Source organism: Leopardus geoffroyi, chromosome D2 (genome assembly GCF_018350155.1).
Source record: "Leopardus geoffroyi isolate Oge1 chromosome D2, O.geoffroyi_Oge1_pat1.0, whole genome shotgun sequence".
Classification (NCBI taxonomy): Eukaryota; Metazoa; Chordata; class Mammalia; order Carnivora; family Felidae; genus Leopardus; species Leopardus geoffroyi.
The window spans coordinates 10,214,241-10,234,253 of record NC_059334.1 but is presented as its reverse complement, the minus strand read 5'-3'; the positions used below and the strand labels follow the sequence as shown (position 1 = coordinate 10,234,253).

At 38.2% G+C, this 20,013-nt stretch overlaps 1 long non-coding RNA gene across 1 annotated transcript; it reads left to right on the top strand.

The window, feature by feature from the left end:
- The first annotated feature begins 3,382 nt into the window (after positions 1 to 3,382).
- Positions 3,383 to 19,671, top strand: LOC123576414. The gene is made up of 3 exons (XR_006701373.1): positions 3,383 to 4,122; positions 16,802 to 16,848; positions 18,196 to 19,671. It is a non-coding gene; the product is annotated as an uncharacterized LOC123576414 (long non-coding RNA).
- The last annotated feature ends 342 nt before the right edge of the window (positions 19,672 to 20,013 follow it).

Here is a 20,013-nt window from a genome sequence, read left to right as displayed (position 1 = left end):
TTTTTTTCTTTTCATCTAGTCCGCTCACTGTGAATGTTGACTTTCAGTGGTTCCAGTATTATTGAATAGATTTCCCATTTGCCCTCCTGTTCCTTAATTCTTTAGTCCACTGATACCCAGATTCTGTGTCAACAGAAATTAGCAAAATATGTCACAGGCAAGCAGTAGCTCCAAGACTTTCTTGCCCCAATGAATTTATCACTTCTGAAGAATTTCCTTTCTTCTGTATCATCTCAGTCGTGTATTTAAGAAAATGTATTTTTATACCTCAACCAGCATCTCTAGCTGTGTGCCCAGAAAAGCATTTCATCCACAGTATTTCAAAAATAGTAAACCAATTTAGTTCTTTGCACCCAAAATTATTCATATATTTCTCTTCTTATATTTTTCTAATTATTTACTTTACATTTTTACCAGGTTTATCATGGTATGAGTCTTATTTAATTGCCATTCAACATGAATTAATAGGGATATAGCTTGGATAGAAATTTTAAAAATAAATAAATAACAGTGGTTTTTAACAGGCATAAAAAACACAAAGTTAGTCTCTGTCATGCAACATAGGCATTCGAAGACAAATATTATGGCTTAGACATCATTAGGAACCAAGGATTCTCCATACTGCATTTCTACGTCATAGTCCCAGATGGCTGTGCAACTCCAGCTATCACATTGGTATTCAATCCAACAGAAAAAGGTAACGCTGAGACCCCTCACTGCATCATTGCCTTTGTTAAGACTCGTCAGAAGCTATACACACGACCTCTACTTAAGTGCCCTGACCATGACCAGAACATTGTCACACTGCAACACTTAGCTTCAAGATAACATGGAAAATGCCAGCTTTACACAAGGTACTCATGTGCCCAATTTATATTCTAAGTTCCTATTAGTGAAGAAGGATAAATAGAAACTGGAAAAGACCCATCGGCCTCTGATATGACATGTCCATAAGCACTGCTGCTTGCGCTCAAAATACACTGATTGTCACTTCCAGAGAAACAATTCCAAAGCTCCCTCCAAGTGCAAGGTCTCTAGGGATGTTCACTTCCTCCCATTGAGCCAAGATAGGGCTTCAGATGGCCTGATGGTTTATAAGTGGTAGAAAACTGTTAAGAGTAATCATAATTAAAATTCCCAAATAATAAGTAGTAGGCTTCTGGTCAATAGCAATTATCAAGCTTTCCTTGATAAGACCAAGAAAGGTTTCCTTTATGGGTGGTACCATAAGTTTTTAAGCTTGTTCAGCTCTCAGTCCCTGATTCTTCTTTCTAAGGGAGAAAAAAAAAAATCTCCTTTTTGTCTGTAGTACCAGCCTCTGTCTTTGGGAGATTGTTCTTTGTCCCTTAACTTCCATAAACCATCCCAGGATGCCCTTCCTAGAGTATCCAGAGTTTTTGTGACCTGTGGGTTTGGGAGCCCCCTAAGTTGATTTTAAAGAATGAATTTTCACAAATTTTTGTAGGCTAGGCTCATGACTTTTCACTCATTTCAACTCTTTGTGAAGGGTTTTGATTTGTTTGCTTGGTCCCCGTGTCCAAGAAACTGCAGCCGAACATTTTTGTCTAGATGTAGACTTTAAGCCTAAAAGCTAATTTTATGCATACTAGATCCTGAACTCTTATTCCACTCTTCTTTCCTTGAAGAAGCTACATCACAGCTTTCTAAAACAACAGTTTGGGGTAGAAAGACGATACATTCATTTGGCCTTTACCTCTAGGTGGCTCCCAGAATGCGAAGAAAACTGTTAACCATGGACAAGCCTGCAGCCGAGGCAGCAACTGTAGAATCACCACTGGGAAGAGGGAAGGAGCAAAGGAGAATATTCTCTGCAGTCTCTTCCCTGAATGTCTCTAGTCTTGTACATATCACCTCCATTTCATTACATCAGAGTGAACATCGTTCTCTGACTACACCCCCTTTTAGCAGAGCCAGTAATATTTGTCTTTATTTCTAGGTACCATATGCCAAAACAATACCTGGGGGTTCCATCACACTATACGTAACGAGAAAAATATTCCAACAGTGGTTTCTGCCACCATATGACTTTTTTTGTTTTGAGTTCGGTTAAGAGCTTGGATTCTGGAACCAATGCCTGGGTTCAAATCCTAGATTTGCTACTTTCAGTAACCTCTGGCAGGTTTGTTTCAAATGAGGATAATACTATTGTCTGTTTCCCAGGGTTGTCATATGAATAACATCAAATAAAATCATGTTGGCAGAGTGTCTGGCAGTTAAGTACAGAGCTCTCTGAATATTAGATGTAATTGTAATAAATTATGATGCTAATAATAATAGTAATAATGATAATGATTATATTTTTTTCGTCTGTATCCTTTAGATTTATGCTAAGATTTAGAGTGGAATGGAGTTGAAGACCACATTTCCAGTCATTTCTCCGTTATCATTATATTCAATAACTACTCTGTACCAGCCACTGTTCAAGGCACCCAGTTGAAGCAGTGAATAAGAAAATCCTGTTCCAATGGAACTTCTGGCACTCTTACCTGCACTGAGCCTCATTTCCTGCTGCGCGACGTCCCAGTCCTCTGGGTAGATACAGTAAATAAAGAACCATAATTTCCTAGCATGCACTGCTCCCAGGGTTTTTCCTGAAGGCACGTGCTCGCCTTTCCTCATGAGATTACACTCCCAGAACCAATCACCAGTTAGCCTGACTCTCCACTTAGTTATTTTATGGGCCCCTTATTCTTTGCCTGGACTGAAAAAATATTCCCACAGGTGAGGAAATGTGGGGGCTCATCCTGTGTATTTAAACTGGATAGCACATGGGGAAGGAGGCACTCATCATCCTCCTGCCTGCTTCAGGTGGTTTGGTTTCATGAAGCCGACTCAAAGTGTGCTGTGTGCTCAAGTCTGAGAAGATTATTCTCCATCCGGATCCGTTTACCTTATAATTACTGTCAAGTCTTCCAAGATTCTGGCAGTAGATGTTCTGCCAGTCTTTACTTTCTGTACTTTGGAAGTTTTCTCTCTTGCTCCCTGTGTCTTCAGAAGAATTTTAATTAGAATTTTGGAGAGAATGCATGTGGCACTGCTAAGCCACTTCAATCAGATGTATGCATCATTTTCAGGTAAAATCCTAAACATGGGACGATTTTCACTGTTAACTTGACTTGTCTTTCTTCCTACAATATTTTTAGCACTTTTTATTTTGCTTGATATCCTGAAGAACTTTAAAAAATTTTTTTAATGTTTATTCATTTCTGAGAGACAGAGAGAGAAAGAGCGGGGGTGGGGAAGAGGGAGCGGTAGACACGGAATCCGAAACAGGCTCCAGGCTCAGAGCTGTCAGCACAGAGCCCGATGCGGGGCTCGAACTCACGAACCATGAGATCATGACCTGAGCCGAAGTCGGACGCTCAACTGACCGAGCCACCCATGAGCCCCTATCATGAAGAACTTCCAACCAGACTTAATTATACAGCATCCTTAACATCAAGGTTCTTTTAAAATCTGGTTCAAATATTCTTTTCAGAATATAACTTTATGTTCTGGTTCCTCAATATATCTACCACATGATATTTACATTATTAAATGTTTAACTCTATTACAAAAATTATATGTAACCTCCAAAAGATATAGTTCTTGGGCTTTTTTTTTTTTTTTTTTTTTTACTGATTTCAAAGACAGTTTTTAAAAGTATTTTAAAATACTGCTCATTGACGGTAAGAGTTTTTTGGAATTAAAACGTATGCCCTATTTACCTGAGGCCATTGCACTTTTCCCAGCATCCTTGCAGCTCACTATGACTGTGCTGGAGACACACAGCAAGTGTGGCCTGGGAATTACCTCCCAAGTAGAGCCTTTCATGCAATTCTCCAACCCTGTCTCCTCCCTGAGGCCTTTTCTCTGAGCGCTGACACATAGAAAAGTTCTGAGTCACCAGATGTCTGTGCTGAGCAGAGAGAGCCTCTTCTCCTCCCTCGCCACTGTTGGACCTTTACGCAAACAAGACAGAAACCTCTGTTTCATAAATCCATTCAATGTCGTGTTTTGTTTTGTTTTGTTTTTTAACAGCAGTAAACCTCAGTTGACTGATTCAGAAGCCAAGTAAAACGATCAATGAGATCCTCTTTCTATATCGGTTCCTGAGAAAGGGTGAGTCAAGTCTCACTGGTTGGGTGTACTGGGGGAAGGAAAAAATGTTATACCGTTGATCTCTCCTCCTCACCTGATTCCTTCTCCCTTGGGTATCCTCCCTCTTATCAGGACTTGCTTTAAGAAAGAGTTCACGGGGGCGCCTGGGTGGCGCAGTCGGTTAAGCGTCCGACTTCAGCCAGGTCACGATCTCGCGGTCCGTGAGTTCGAGCCCCGCGTCAGGCTCTGGGCTGATGGCTCAGAGCCTGGAGCCTGTTTCCGATTCTGTGTCTCCCTCTCTCTCTGCCCCTCCCCCGTTCATGCTCTGTCTCTCTCTCTGTCCCAAAAATAAATAAACGTTGAAAAAAAAAAAATTTAAAAAAAGAAAGAGTTCACGGACATTCAAGCACCACAGGGTACCTCACTCCTTGCTTTCATGTGCTATGTTCTGAAAGAGCATACTTATGATAGCAGCAGATCCTCTCTTTGGGTAGTGGCTCCTAGAATATGAAAAAGCAAAAAAGAGTGAGAGAGTCAGCTATTCTCATCATCAGACCTCAGAATCAGTGATAACTTGTTGCAGCAATCTTGCAAGGGAGAGACCGACTTCAGCAGAAAGCACTGGCCTATAGCCATCCCATGATGCACTAAAGAAAGCAGAGCACTGTGGCATGGGGTCTGTGTGCGTACGTTTGTGCAGGCTGCCAAACGCTCAAGGGGCATGCTCCCAGCACGTAAGGTAGTGAGGTTAACAGAGATTAGATTTATGTCATGATAAAGAGGGATATTCCAGGCAGTTTTTCTTCCCTCAAACAGTGCCTTCAACTCATCACAGAGATGGTGGTCCCCACATTGAGGAAAGGACCCAGGGCCCAGACTTTTTGGTTTCAATTCTCTTTGCTTCTCATTTGTCCGATTCCCTAATCATATAAATAAGGCTGTCATGCACCTTACCTTACTTCTCTCATTATAAGCCCCAATTCTCAGTTTTTTCTAATTATTACCCACATTTGGTTGTTGAAGACAGCAAGAATATCATCCCAATGAAAGAACAATACAATGGCATTTAGAATACCCTTCATGGGGTCCAGGTACACTGCTTCCAGTGGGGTTGCACACACCTAGGACTTTACAGTGTTTAGGGCTGTGCTTTTATGTTTATTTTCCCTTTTTAAACATTATTTATTTATTTATTATTCATTCCTTTGAATAAATAAATGTTATTTAATAAATAAATGAGCAGGGGAGAGGCAGAGAGAGAGGGAGACACAGAATCCGAAGCAGGCTCCAGGCTCTGAGCTGTCAGCACAGGGCCCGAGGCAAAACTTGAACCCACAAAACATGAGATCATGTCCTGAGCTGAAGTCGGACGCTTACCTGACTGAGTCACCCTGGCGTCCCATATTTTCTGCTTTATAACCTAACTTCTTTCATTGGAATGACCAAAAATATACTGACATGGCACTACCTTAGGGAATCTACAAACCCATTCGTATTTCCTTCAGTACTTAATGATACGAAGAACACAACATTTCCAAGACTTTCAGCCCTCCCTCAATTTATAGGTGATCTCTTGTCTATATCTGTTTGCAGAATATCCCCCAAAGACTCAATCTACCTTGAAAAGAAAACTTTGGCTGGATCAAGTTCTTCAGTCAAAAAGAAAAAAAAATTAGAATTTTGTCATGTATACTATGTAGGTCCTGATCTCTTTTCTGAAGGGCACGTTCTAGCCACAAAACAGCAATAAGGTCTCAAGCAATATCCAAAATCAACATCATGAGAAAATTGAAGTTTTCTGAGATCTACTGAATATTACAGGTGATAAAAATCCCTGATATTTTCAAATCCCTGATATTTTCAGCATAATATAACCTCCTTACATAACTAGCAGAGGGTAAAAGCAAAACAAAACCAAAACTCTTATTGTGGACTGCTGAAGCTAAATCAGCCAGCCATTCTTCAGTCTTAATTATATATGTCCTCAAAAATCTGTCTACTGACAGTACATACATATATGTATAGATACTTACATATGTATGTATTATTTGTTCATAAAATTAGAATGTGCGTTAGGAATTTTAACCCTACAACACGGTGACCATTAGGAACTCATATCCTATATAAATGTTTCTCCAGATTCAGGAGATATGGCTTAACTTCCTTGTTTATGCACACAAAATAGCTTAAATAATGGTAAATGTTCCTGCAGATATGGTCCTAGCCACATCAATGAATTGAGGAGTTCTAATATTAATCCAACTGTATTGCTGATAATCAACTAAGCATTTTTCAAAACTCAATTAAGTAATTTTAAGACACCATTGTTAGCCTATAAAACTGGAGACTCAATATAATATATTTAGTAGTTCTTATGCTCTCAGTGGAATTATTTATATTAAATATTGTGGTATACAGCAAAAGCAACACTGAAGAATCCATAGAAAATGTACTGGAAGGTTGTTATGAAAAACAAACAGCATTTTTACTCTCATGCATAGAGGTTACTTGAGATCATGAAAATATTAGAAAGTGTTATCTACATACACAAGGTAATTCAAACATGAATAACGTGGCCCCAGTCTTGCAAAAGAAACAATGGCTAATATCAGGAAGTCTGGCCACTTTCTTGGCCATGTGGTTGGCCAAGACAGGATTGTGCCTGAAAAAGGTATGTCAACTAGATGTTATTGGCAGAGGTAAGATTGTTGCAGTTCTGAATAATCATTGCATAACCTGGACATTACGTAACTATGGAATTTCACCTCCGTAGCTGGGGATGCGGCTAGTTCATGTCTCACCCGCTGCAATAATAGTCTAAGCAGAGCCATAAAGACGGGACATAGTTCTGAGGCAGATCCGAAGGACATCTGAATTTCTGGAGGTAGAATTATCCAGCTGCTCAATCACAATGTTATGAATATGTGCTTATGATTATCTTAACACTCTCTGAATATTTTGAAAACCTCGAATATTAAAAGGCCATTGCAGTCACCATGGCAAAGAAACTGTTGGACTATATTTTCCTTAATACTTAATACAAGTTCTCACTTCATTGGAATCATCATAAAGGAATTTTGAAAAACATCAGCACTTGATCAAAAACTTTATTGCCTCCATCTTCCACATTTTCAGGAAAAGTACACCATACAAAAAATACTATGAATTTAAATTGGCCAAGCTCTCAGAGAAACTTGAAAATCTTCCTCTGGTCAGGAGTTTTGACCTTAATGTTAATAGTCATTATATGTTAATTGTTTCCAAATTTCATACACTAAACGCTATAAAATAAAAATGGGAAGACTTATGGTCTAACAATAGCACTCATCAATGATTCTGCCTTGACTCTTAAAAATCTAGCTATGTATTTTTTAAAATCAATATTCCAGCTATCATCTACAGACATAAAGTTCCTTTCTTTAGCACCTATATTCACCATGTCCCCATTTGTCTTGAAAACTAATCTTCTGAAAAATATACCACAGAAAGTCTTCATTGAAAATGTCCTGGAAAGTATACTGACAAGTTATGACAACAGATAGGGTAGCTAAATTACAAAGTGAATCCTGGAATCAATTCATTACATTTCAAAATGAAGGCCAAAGCCAAACAGACACATAGATCAATAGAACAGAATAGAAAGACCCAGAAATAAACCCATGATTATATGGCCAATTAATCTTCAAGAAAGAAGGCAAGAATATGCAAGGGAAATAAGATAGTCTCTTCAACAAATGGTGTTGGGAAAACTGGACAACTACATGCAAAAGAGTGAAATGGGACCACTTTCTTTCACCATACACAAAAATAAACTTGAAATGGATTAAGAATGTAAATGTGAGGCCTGAAACCATAAAAATCCTAGAAGAGAGCACAGACAGTAATTTCTCTGACATCGGCCGTAACATCTTTCTAGATATGTCTCCTGAGGCAAGAGAAATAAAAGCAGAAATAAACTACATCAATATAAAAAGATTCTGCACAGAAAAAGGAAACAACCAATAAAACTTAAAAGTTCCCTACTGAATGGGAGAAAATATTTGCAAATGACATATTCGATAAAGGGTTAGTGCCCAAAATATGTAAAGAACTTCTATAACTCAACACTCCAAATATGAATAATCAATTAAAAAATGGGCAGAAGGCATGAATAGACATCTCTCCAAAGAAGACATAAAGACGGTCAACAGATACATGAAAGGAGGCTCAACATCACTCATCTTTGGGGAAGTGCAAATCAAAACCACAATGAGATATCACTTTCCACCTTTCAGAATGACTAAAGTCAAGAACACAAGAAACAAGTATTGACAAGGATGTGGAAAAAAAGGAAACTTCACGTGCTTAGGTAGAAAGGCAAATTGGTGCAGCCACTGTGGAAGACAGTGTGGAGTTTCCTCGAAGAATTAAAAATAGAACTACCCAGGGCACCCAGGTGGCTCAGTTGGTTAAGTGTCCGACTTCAGCTGAGGTCATGATCTCACAGTTTGTGGGTTCAAGCCCCGCATTGGGCTTTGTGCTGACAGCTCAGGGCTCTGTGCTGAGAGCTCAGAGCCTGGAGTCTGCTCACACTCTGTCTCTATCTCTCAAAAAATAAACATTAAAATTTTTTTTTAAATACAACTACCCTATGATCCAATAATTGAATTTCACTACTGGATATTTATCCAAAGAATGCAAAAGCATGAATTCAAAAGGATATATGCAGCCTTATGCTCAATGCAGCATTATTTACAATAGGCAAAGTAAGGAAGCAGCCCAAGTGTCCATCAACTGATTAATGGAAATTTTATATATGTATATATAAAATAGTAGTGCTTATGCTCTCTATAATCATATATATAAAATAAAATATTATTCAGCCATAAAAAGGAATGAAATCTTATTTGCAATGACATAGATGGATCTAGAGAGTATAATGTAAGTGAAATAAGCCAGTCAGAGAAAGACAAATACCATATGATTTTACTTATATGTGGAATTTAAGAAACCAAACAAAGGAGCAAAGGGAAAAAAAAAAGAGACAAGCCAAAAAACAGACTCTTAACTATTGAGAACACAAACAGATGGTTACCAGAAGGGAGGTAGGAGGGAAAATGGGTAAAATAAGTGAAAGGGGATTAAGAGCACACTTATCTTGATGAGCACTGAGCAATATATAGAATTGTTGAATCACTATATTGTACATCTGAAATTAATATAGCACTATATGTTAATTACACTGGAATTCAAATTTTAAAAATAAATAAAAAAACACATTTACACCAAAAAATTGAAGGCAAAGACATTGATATGTTGTCTGAGGACAAGAGAGAGTCTACTCCCACTAGGGATCTTAAAATAAGACTCAATACATGTCTCCAGAAGAAGATGACTATGTGAAGTTGTATTTGTTACCTAAGAGCTAAGGAAGGTGATGGTTACATGAAGCATACAACTTCTGACTAGAACAGTGGAAAAGGACCCGATGCCCAGAACTTCTGATTGTGATATTTTTGTTTGGCTGTATTTTTGCTCCTAGTAATGATTCTGATTCCTCTTAATTTGCTTAAGACTTATTGACTATTAGCCAAACCATTGTGTTGTGTTTTTAAAATTGACATACAATTCATATATCATAAAATTCACTCCTGTAAAGCATGCAATTCATTAGTTGTATATACTTACAAATGCATGTAACCATCTTATTTTCTAATTCTACAACAGTTTATCACCCCAGGAAGGAACGACATATCTATTAGCAGTCACACTCCATTACCCCTCACCCCTTGGAAATTTCTTTTTTTTTTTTTTTTTTTAATTTTTTTTTTTCAACGTTTATTTATTTTTGGGACAGAGAGAGACAGAGCATGAATGGGGGAGGGGCAGAGAGAGAGGGAGACACAGAATCGGAAACAGGCTCCAGGCTCTGAGCCATCAGCCCAGAGCCCGATGCGGGGCTCGAACTCACGGACCGCGAGATCGTGACCTGGCTGAAGTCGGACGCTTAACCGACTGCGCCACCCAGGCGCCCCAACCCCTTGGAAATTTCTAATCCATTTTCTGTCTCTATAGATTTGTCTATCTTGGGAATTTCATATAAATGGAATCATGAAACATGTGGCCTTTTGTATCTGCTTTCTTTCACTTGTGTAATGTTTTTGGAGTTCATCCATATTGAAGTATGTATCAGTATTTCATTCTCTTTCATGGCTGAATAACATTCCATTGAATGGATATACCATTGTTAGGTTTTTCAGTCATCACTTGATGGACAGTTGTGTGGTTTGCAATTTTGGCTACTATAAATAGTGCTGATATAAATATCTGTGTAAAATTTTTGTGTAGATATATTTTTGGCATATGTCTTTAACTCTCTTGATGATATACCTGGGAACGAAAATGTTGGTTCATATGATAATTCTATGTTTAACTTTTCAGGGACTGTCAAATTGTTTTCTAAACTGACTACATCATTGTTATTTTCCCACCAGCAATATCTGAGTGTTTCAATGTCTTCCCATTCTCTGCAACATTTATTTATTATCTGACTTTTTGTTTATAACCACCTTAGTGAGTTGTTGTATCTCGTTGTTTTATTTTTGCATTCCTCTAATAGTTAATGATGTCTAGCATCTTTCCATATGTTTATTGGCCATTTGTTTATCTTCTTTAAAGAAATATCAGGAGCGCTTGGGTGGCTCTGTTGGTTAAGTGTCCAGCTCTTGATTTCAGCTCGGGTCATGATCTCATGATTCATGAGATCAAACCCAAGTTGGGCTCTACGCTGTCAGCGCAGAGTCTGCTTGGGATTCTCTCCTTCCCTTTCTCTCTGTCCCTCCCACACTTCCTCTCTTTTTCAAAATAAATAAACAAACATTAAAAAAAAGGAAATATCTATATGCATAGTTAAGTGCTCATTTTTAATTGGGATATTTTCTTTTTTCTTTTTTAATTATGAGTTATTTGTGTGTCATCAATATTAGACCTTATCAGGGAGAGTCTGCATTGCTCAGTTGGTGAAGCGTCCAACTTTGGCTCAGGTCATGATCTCACAGCTTGTGATTCAAGCCCCACGTCGGGCTCTGTGCTGGCAGACAGCTCAGAGCCTGGAGCCTGTTTCAGATCTTGTGTCTCCCTCTCTCTCTGTCCCTTCCCTGCTTATGCTGTCTCTCCTTCAAAAATAAATGAACATCAAAAAAATTAAAAATAAATAAATAAGTAATAGATCTTATCAAATACATAATTTGAAAATAGTTTCTCCCATTCTGTGGGTTGTCATTTCACTTTCCTGATGGTGTCAAAGCACAAAAGTGTTTAATTTTAATAAATGCCAATTTTTTAAAATTTTTTGTTATACTTAGTGGCATACTTAAGAAACTACTGTCTAATCCAAACTCACAAACACATATGCCTATGTTTTCTCTTTATACATTTAGCTCTTACATTATATCTTGATGTAGTTTTAGTTAACTTGTGTATATGGTATGAGGTAAGGCTCCAACTCTTTTCTTTTGCATGTGATATTCAGTGAGTTTCCCAGCATTCTTTGTTGAAAAGACTACTCTTTCCCCAGTCAATGGTTTTGGCATATTTGCAGAAAATAAATGAACCATAAGTGTATGGATTTACTTCTGAGTCCCTCATTCTGCTCTATTGTTGTATATATCATACAAAATGTGTCCAGAGAGACAAATAGGGAAATGATCACGTAAAGTCTTACAGATCTTTACCAAGTGAGCCATTTGCTCTGTGTGAAATGGGACTCATTGCAGTAGTATATATAGTATATAATATATTAATTAACTTAATATATATATATATATATATTATAATATATTAACTAGAGAGAGAGAGCGTGCACATGGGAGAGAGGGGCAGAGAGAGAGAGAGAGAGAGAGAGAGAGAGAATCTTAAACAGGCTCCATGCTCAGTGCAGACTCGTATGCAGGGCTCGACCCCAGGATCATGACCTGAGCCGAAATCAAGAGTCAGATGCTTAACTAACTGAGCCACCTAGGCACCCTAAATCTGAATATGTTTTGAAGAGAAAACTAATCTATTTTCTATAAGATTGGAAAGAAAAGGGGGTGTTAAAGAAAACTTTATTACCTGAGCGATTTGTAAGACGAAGTTTCCATTAAACAGTATGGAAAAACTCTAGATAAGGATTGGTGCAGTTTAAAAGTAGAAAAATTATCTAGAGTTCACTATTGAACCTGTTATGTTAGAATGTATTTTAAACATCTAAGTTTAGATGCTGAGTTATTTTTTTATAATGACTCTTTAAATTTAAATCCAAGTTTGTTAACATATAGTGTAATAATGGTTTCAGGAGTAGAATTTACTGATTCATCACTTACATATAACACCCAGTGCCCATCCCAACAAGTGCTCTCCTTAATGCTCATCCCCCCACCCAATACCCCTCCAGCAACCCTCAGTCTGGTCTCTATATTTAAGTCTCTTATGGTTTGCTGAGTTATATATATGAGTCTGCAGTTCAGAAAATGGTTTAGGTAGGCATATAATTTTGGAGTTGTCATTATTTTTCCTTAAAGTTTTTTCTATCTATCTATCTATCTATCTATCTATCTATCTATCTATTATTTATCTATCTATTATCTATCTATCTATCCATCTGTCTATCATCCATATCTGCTATGGACTGAATGTTTGTGCCCTTCCCCCAGAATTCAGAAGTTGAAACCCTAATCCTCAACATGATGGTATTTGGAGATAGGGCTCTGGTAGGTAATTAGATTATAAGGGTGGAGTCTTCATGAGGGGATTAGTGCCCTTACAAGAAGAAACATGAGCAAACCTGTTTATTCTTCCTCTCTCCATCCTGTGAGGACACAGCAAGAAGGCCTCCATCTGTAAACCACATACAAAAGAAGCTAGCACCTTGATCTTGGATTTCTCAGTCTTCAGAACTTCATAAATTTCCATTGTTTAAGCCATCCAATTGGTGCTATTTTATTATAGCTCCCCAAACAGACTAAGATACTATCCATCCATCAGTCATCTATGCATTTAAATATAGAGATTTGTTTTTCTATTTCTATTTCTTTCTAATTCTATTTCTATTTCTCTAGCCTAAATCAACTCTCCTGAAAATTGGTCCCAAGGAATCAACTGAAGTAAGGATACCATTTTTCCAGAAGTCATCTTCTAAGTTAAAAAAAATAAATAAATTGGGGGTGCCTGGGTGGCTCAGTTGGTTGAGCATCTGACGTCAGCTCAGGTCGTGATCTCATGGTTCAGAAATTTGAGTCCTGCATTGGGCTTTCTGCTCTCAGCACAGAGCCCACTTCAGATCTTCTGCCCCCCTCTGTCTCTAACCCTCCCCTGCTCATGCTTTCTCTCTCAAAAATAAAAAATAAATAAATAAACATTAAAAAGAGCTAAAACTGTAGTCAAGAAACTCCTGAATTTTATTATTTTATTAGTTATCTTACTTTATTAAATGTTATCTTCATTTGCCAAGCACATAAAACTATGCATACATTTACACACATACATAAACACTCACACACGCACCCACACACAAGAAACAAAATTACAGGGGTGTTTGGGTGGCTCAGTCGGTTGAGCAACTAACTTTAGCTCAGATCATAATCTCATGTCTCATGAGTTTGAGCCCAGCGTCAGGCTCTGTGCTGACAGCTCAGAGCCTGGAGCCTGCTTCAGATTCTGTGTCTCCCTCTCTCTCTGCCTCTTCCCCACTTGCTGTCTCTGTCTCTCTCTGTCTCTCTGTCTCTCAAAAATAAATAAACATTAAAATTTTTTTAGAAAAAGAAAAAAAGACACAAAATTACAGGAGTAAGAATAAATAGACAATGAAATAGTTTGGTTTTACTATCAACTAGAGAGAATCATATGTACTCTGATCCTAATCTTAAGTAGCATAATGATTACTATCTACCAAGCACAATAACATTAAAAAGCTGGTGATAATGATCTGCACAAGTAGCAGGAAATAATAAGGCACAGGAGGACTATTTATCCAAGCCCTGAATATTGACCAGTGTGTCCTCATATTTTCAAGATTCTTCTCATCAAAGTTGTCAGATGCTTCATGTTGCCCTGACTGTATTAGGTACCTTGTCTAAAGTACTTTTAACATCACAAGCCTCATCAAACTAATACGAATAGATAGATGATAGATACATAGATAAAGTGTTTGAGAAGAAGGGCTAACAACAAGTCTACATTCTTTTCCTGTGGAAAGAATGACCTCAGACTTACCTCCACTAGCACCGTTTCCCTGGAAACCTAATGGTTTAACTGTGGCATAGAAGTTCTGTTACTAAGCAATGATGTTTATTGCAAAAATGATTCATAGGTGGTGAACTGCATTTGGGTTTGCAGGGATGGGAATAAGCTATTAAAACCTATTGAGGCACAGGCCTTGGATCTTCCATGGCACATCAGGTTCCCAGGGGGAGTTGAGAGTTTTGCTCAAGGGATGTTACAAGATACTGGCCCAATGTTGAGTAAGACTGATCAAATCCAGGGTGGTTCCTACTTTAGTGTACATGGTCTCATCTTTCATAAAAGGACTGATGCTTGGGTTTCTTGAACAATGTATCTTTAAGTATTGTAAGGAGTCCTCTTGAAAACAATACCCCTGAAGCTGTCAGTTATGTTGGGATTCCTATCCCGTATTTTTGCAAATAAAACAAAAAAACTACAGTGAATTTGTTGCCAGATTATGGCCCATGCTTCTGTGAATAAAAATGCCAATCTATATCTTCTATGTTATGTGAAGTATGTGTGACCATCATTTTTTAAAATTTATATTGTCATCATTTACGAGAGCAAGTGACATAGATGGTTTAAATGTTTCACCAACGTGTCCGGTAAAAATTTAGCCATAGCTTCAATGAAATTTCTAATTTAATGTATATTTGCAAATGTTTATTATGGTTCTACATAATTTTATTTTTTAAATGTTAATGCATTTATTTTGAGAGAGTGAGAGAGAGAGAGAGAGAGAGGGAGATAGTGTGAGCAGGGGAGGAGCAGAGAGAGAGGGAGAGAGAATCCCAAGCAGGATCCATGCTGTTGGCACAGAGCTCAATGTAGGTCTCCATCTTACAAAACATGAGCTCCATTACCTGAGCCAATAACAAGAGTGGGTCTCTCAACAAACTGAGCCCAGAATACATTATTTCTTTGATTATTATAAAGACTCCGTCATTCAAAAATATGTATTTTCACCTCATTTTTTACTTCCTGTTATTTTTACTTAATACACAGTACACTGTAAAATGCTTATTTGGTATTCTAGTCTTTTTAAAATTCGTTAAATTTTATTAGCGATATTTTCCCTATTTATCACAATTTTAATTACAGCATGATTTATAAATAGATTTCATATTTTATTCTTTCAAAAGATGTATACATTGCCTTTAAGTATACAAAAGTTTTCTTTACTTAGGGACTTCTATCTTTGTAACTGTCTTGAACTTTGTAACTGTGTTGAACCAAGAATTGTGTACCCTGATGTTGATATCATCTAGCAGAACTGACTGACTTATGTCAGATAAAAATGCAGGCCCAATTCCACAACAGAGGCCAGAAGTCTTGCTTATGGTTTGAAATTTCCAAGTCTTTAAACAATGGCAGCTAGGACAGAACGCACTGAATGTTCAGAATGGTCTCAGACCTCTCCCATCAGTGTTCCCTCTCTCCTCTTTGCTAAGTAAGATAGGCTCTTGGTCATCCAGCTCCTGGCCTCCCTACAGCTCCAGGTTCTGGTCATTCAGTTCCGGGCCTCCCTACAGCTCCGGGTTCAAGCCAATGGCATATGAATGGAACTGACTGTCCACCACTTTAGGTGTAACCTGAAAGAATTTTTAAATTTTTATTCTTCCTCCATTTCCTCTGGTGCTAGATCACAGATGTGGTTGTGCCCAGATTCCAGTATATAAATTAGGGGGAGGAAGAGCTCAAAACCGAAGGAAGTTTTCTCTGAAAGTTAGACATTCTGCCAATTTGTACCACTGACTCTGAGCTGAAAATGGGAAATATTTCAATCTCACGCAAGCCAATTTATTTTGAGATCTCTATATTACTGTAGTAAACAATTACTGTAACTAATACCGTAACTCATACAATATATACATTTAGAAATTTGTGAGGGGAAAAAAATTGAAAAATACCTGTTGGCTTGTAACTTGAGGTCATATGTCAACATTTCCCATCTAGTCCTTACTGTCTACACCAGCTCTAACAAACTACTTGTGCACCAATCTGAGGTTTCGAAGATGTTATTCTCTCTGCATGAAATGTGCTTTTATCACTCTTTGTCTCTTGAAGTCCTAAACTTACCATTTAAGACACACCACCAACATCTACTATATTGTCAACCTTTCCTTTGAAGTAATGAAGTGATTTAAACGATAAATTATAGAATTATAGTTTTTAAGACTATCCCAACTTTATTAACTCGATAAACATTTATTTAGCATGCGATGTCATCTCTGCACCGTGAAAATGACAACCCACAGGATAATGTGATCTGCAGCCCAGATGCCCCCTGAAGACCCCCCTTCCGGTTGTCTCTTTTGCACTTTGTTATATTCCATTTATACGTATATCACGGCATCCTTCATGATGATAACATTGACTTATTTCCATGTTTTCCTTCTTCTGGATTGTAAGCTCCTTGAGGGTAGACCATACACCTTATTTAGCTTTGTTTTCATCTTAGGTTCGTTCCTCAGGAAACACATCGAAGCAAAGATCTGCTGGCAGAAGGTTTGTTGGGGCAATAGTTCTCTAAGGGAATTTGGGAAGCAAGAGGGGGCAGAGAGAAGTTGGACTGCCTGGCAGTTGCACAGAGGCCTGGGTTGATGCCTCAGCGAGCTCTGGAGCTAGGACGGAGCTTCCGAGTTGGCCCATATCGTGGGCTTCTGAGCCTTCTCCTCTACTGCACAAACTCTGGGTTGGAGCTGTCCCCAGGGAAAGAGTGATAAAATTTGAGTGAGGCATCCAGCCCCCTTCTGCTGAGGGCAATTCCCTGGAGACAGACTCCCTGTGAGCTGCCAACACCCAACTTCCCAAGAATCTGGGGCAAATGAGTGTGTGGTCCTGAGGGGAAGCAGAGCAGAGGAGCACAGGGTCCCCTGCAGCAACATCCATGACAGTGGATGCTAAATAAAGTATTGAATTAATACTCTAGAGATAGTCTTAAAATGTATCATTCTGTGTTTGTGAAATGATTCACATGGTCCTGTTTAGCACAGTTTCTGAATCATTTTTGCTGTGAAGTTCGAATGACAAGTATCCATTCACTGATTCCCTCAGGTGTCAGGAGAGCTGGCTTGGATCTGTGGGTCGGAGCTGTGATTCTGTAACATTGGGCCGTGAGCGGCCTTCTCTACCAACCATATTCAATGGACTTTAGAAGACTTCATTTTCTGCGTGTTTCATTAGATGGGAAAAAAGACTGAGAAGCTCAGGGGCACTGGAAGTAAAAGTAGAGAAAATATCCTGAGGACTCTTCAAGGCATAAGACTATATAATTTTACTCACTATACACTTTACTTTTACTAATGGGAAACCATGACTTAGGTGAAAGGAAAAGAATTGAGGCGATTCTCCTTAAATTTAAATTACAGTAGGTGACCACACAAAGATACAATCCTTTTCCAATGGAAATCAAAGTCACACCCGGCACTTTTTACCCAAAGAGCTCCATCTGGTTTAGAGTATTTTATTTGTGGGAGTCAGCAGACCAATGTAAAGGATAAAGGAATCTTTGTGACTCCTCTTCTAGAACACAGTGGAGAGACAGATAAAACTTAGTCAAATTCATTTTCATAATCCATAGATGAAAACTAAAAGAAATCCAGGGAAAGACCCAATTATGATGACTTCATGTTTTCAAACATTTCTAAAATTTACTCATTTGAACTGTATTAAAAAAAAAACAAAACTAAGTTACAGTTCAGAGAACATCCTTCATTTAGGACAACTCACAGGGAAAATACAAATGGATCCTATATCTTCCTTCCTTAATGGCTAGCCTAATAATTTACTGATTAATTAAAACCACTTCTTAACCTGTCTGTATTTACCTCCCCGGGTTTTATGTGTTTTTAGATGATAACTGCATGAGAGCCTCGATAAACCTCTTTTTCAAGTTCAGGATGAGCCTACAAATTCTATGTTGTCATGCAGTCTTGGAATCCACTGTCCAGAGCTGTGGCTCAACACTAGACGACAAGACCGGAAGGTGAACATGTACTCTGGATGCTCCAAGTCATCTACGCCGTATGCCCCAGATTGTGTTACAACAGCTCTACACAGATGTTTCTGATGCTGAAAGCCCTCTGTCACCCATGCCTGTTTAAACTCTAAAAATGAGAGCATGAGAGATTCAAGGAAGGGAACTTGGTGCCACATCATACTCAAGCAAATCTGATGAAGGAAGGATGATAAGGACTATGGATATATTATCGACGCCTCTCAGGTGCTGCTTCAGATTCCCGTTTTACCTATTTTTGGAGCCCTTGACGCTTTGCTCATCTCTGGCTGCTACTTGGGTGTTCCACTCCCCATGCAAGCTGTCAGATGCAAACTGGAACTCTCTTATCGGCAAACACTGACCAGTGGAGGATGGAAGAAACACAAAGAAAAGCCCCTCTCCTTTTCTCCTTTTATGTCCATTTTGGAGCATTGTGTCTGTTCTATACCCTATCTGCTGATGTAGCAAGTAACAGGGGGAACATTCTTGTCTCTCCATGAAGCAAGGCCTTCTGGTTAATCCTTATGCCTTTGTTTCTCACTCTTCCTTGTCCTATATTTTTTTATGCTGCTCTGGAATTTCTCAAAGTGTCAGCATTCAAAAAAATTTGAAAAATGTATTCTGCAATGTCCAGTATTGAAATAGAACAGAGATAGACTTATTGTACTTTAGTCAAATTACTTTGGGACTTCTTCTTTTCTAAAAGCAGAGGAATGAGAGGTATTCCATTTGGCCTATAGCCAAACCTGCATAAATAAGGATATTCACTCTAAAACGAAGTGGTTAGACTTGATTATCTCTCAGTCTCTTCCAGCATCTTTCTGTTTATTAAAATGTGGTCAAACTTGAAGATTCAGGACTCAACAACTATTCTCAGAACTTGAATTAAAAGAACACTTGAAACTTGCATTTTGTATTCTCAATGCAGTATCTCCTAGTAAAATTATGAGAATTCCTAAGAGAAATGATACTCTTTAAGTGGTTCTAATTATGAAAAGCAATAGAGTTTACAACACTGTATCCTGTAAAGCAAGTTCTGCCAGGAGAGTTGATAAAATGTGGAGTTAGAAAGTTAATTACTGACAGTTCAGGCGTATTTGGACTTTGGCTGTATAGTTAAAATTCCACATGTGGATACACAGGAAAATATTCTCAAGAGAAAATTCAGAAATAGGAATATTGTGAGACCTTCTTGGCTAATGGAAATACAGGGTCTCTATCTTCAGAATAAGACAATATTTTTAAGGGGCCCCTGGGTGGCTCAGTTGGTTAAGCATCCGACTTCAGCTCAGGTCATGATCTCACAATTTGTGGTTCGAGCCCTGCATGAGACTCTGTGCAGACAGCCCAGAGCCTGGAGCCTGCTTCAGATTCTGTGTCTCCCTCTATCTCTGCTCCTCCCCCACTCATAGTCTATCTCTCTGTCTCTCTCTCAAAAATAAATAAACACCAAGACAATAATTTTGAGTACAGGTAACCTCCATATCACCATAGGTTGACTGACTTCTGATTCTTTGGTGTTATTTTTTGGGTTTTTTTTTGTTTTTCTTTTTTAATTCTCTTGTGGCAGAGAAGCAACCAGTAATTATCAAATTAATGTTTCTAACTTTCCAAAGCCACTTGGTTTTGATTCTCATGTTTGCCATAAAAATATGTTTTCCTGTTTGAACCCA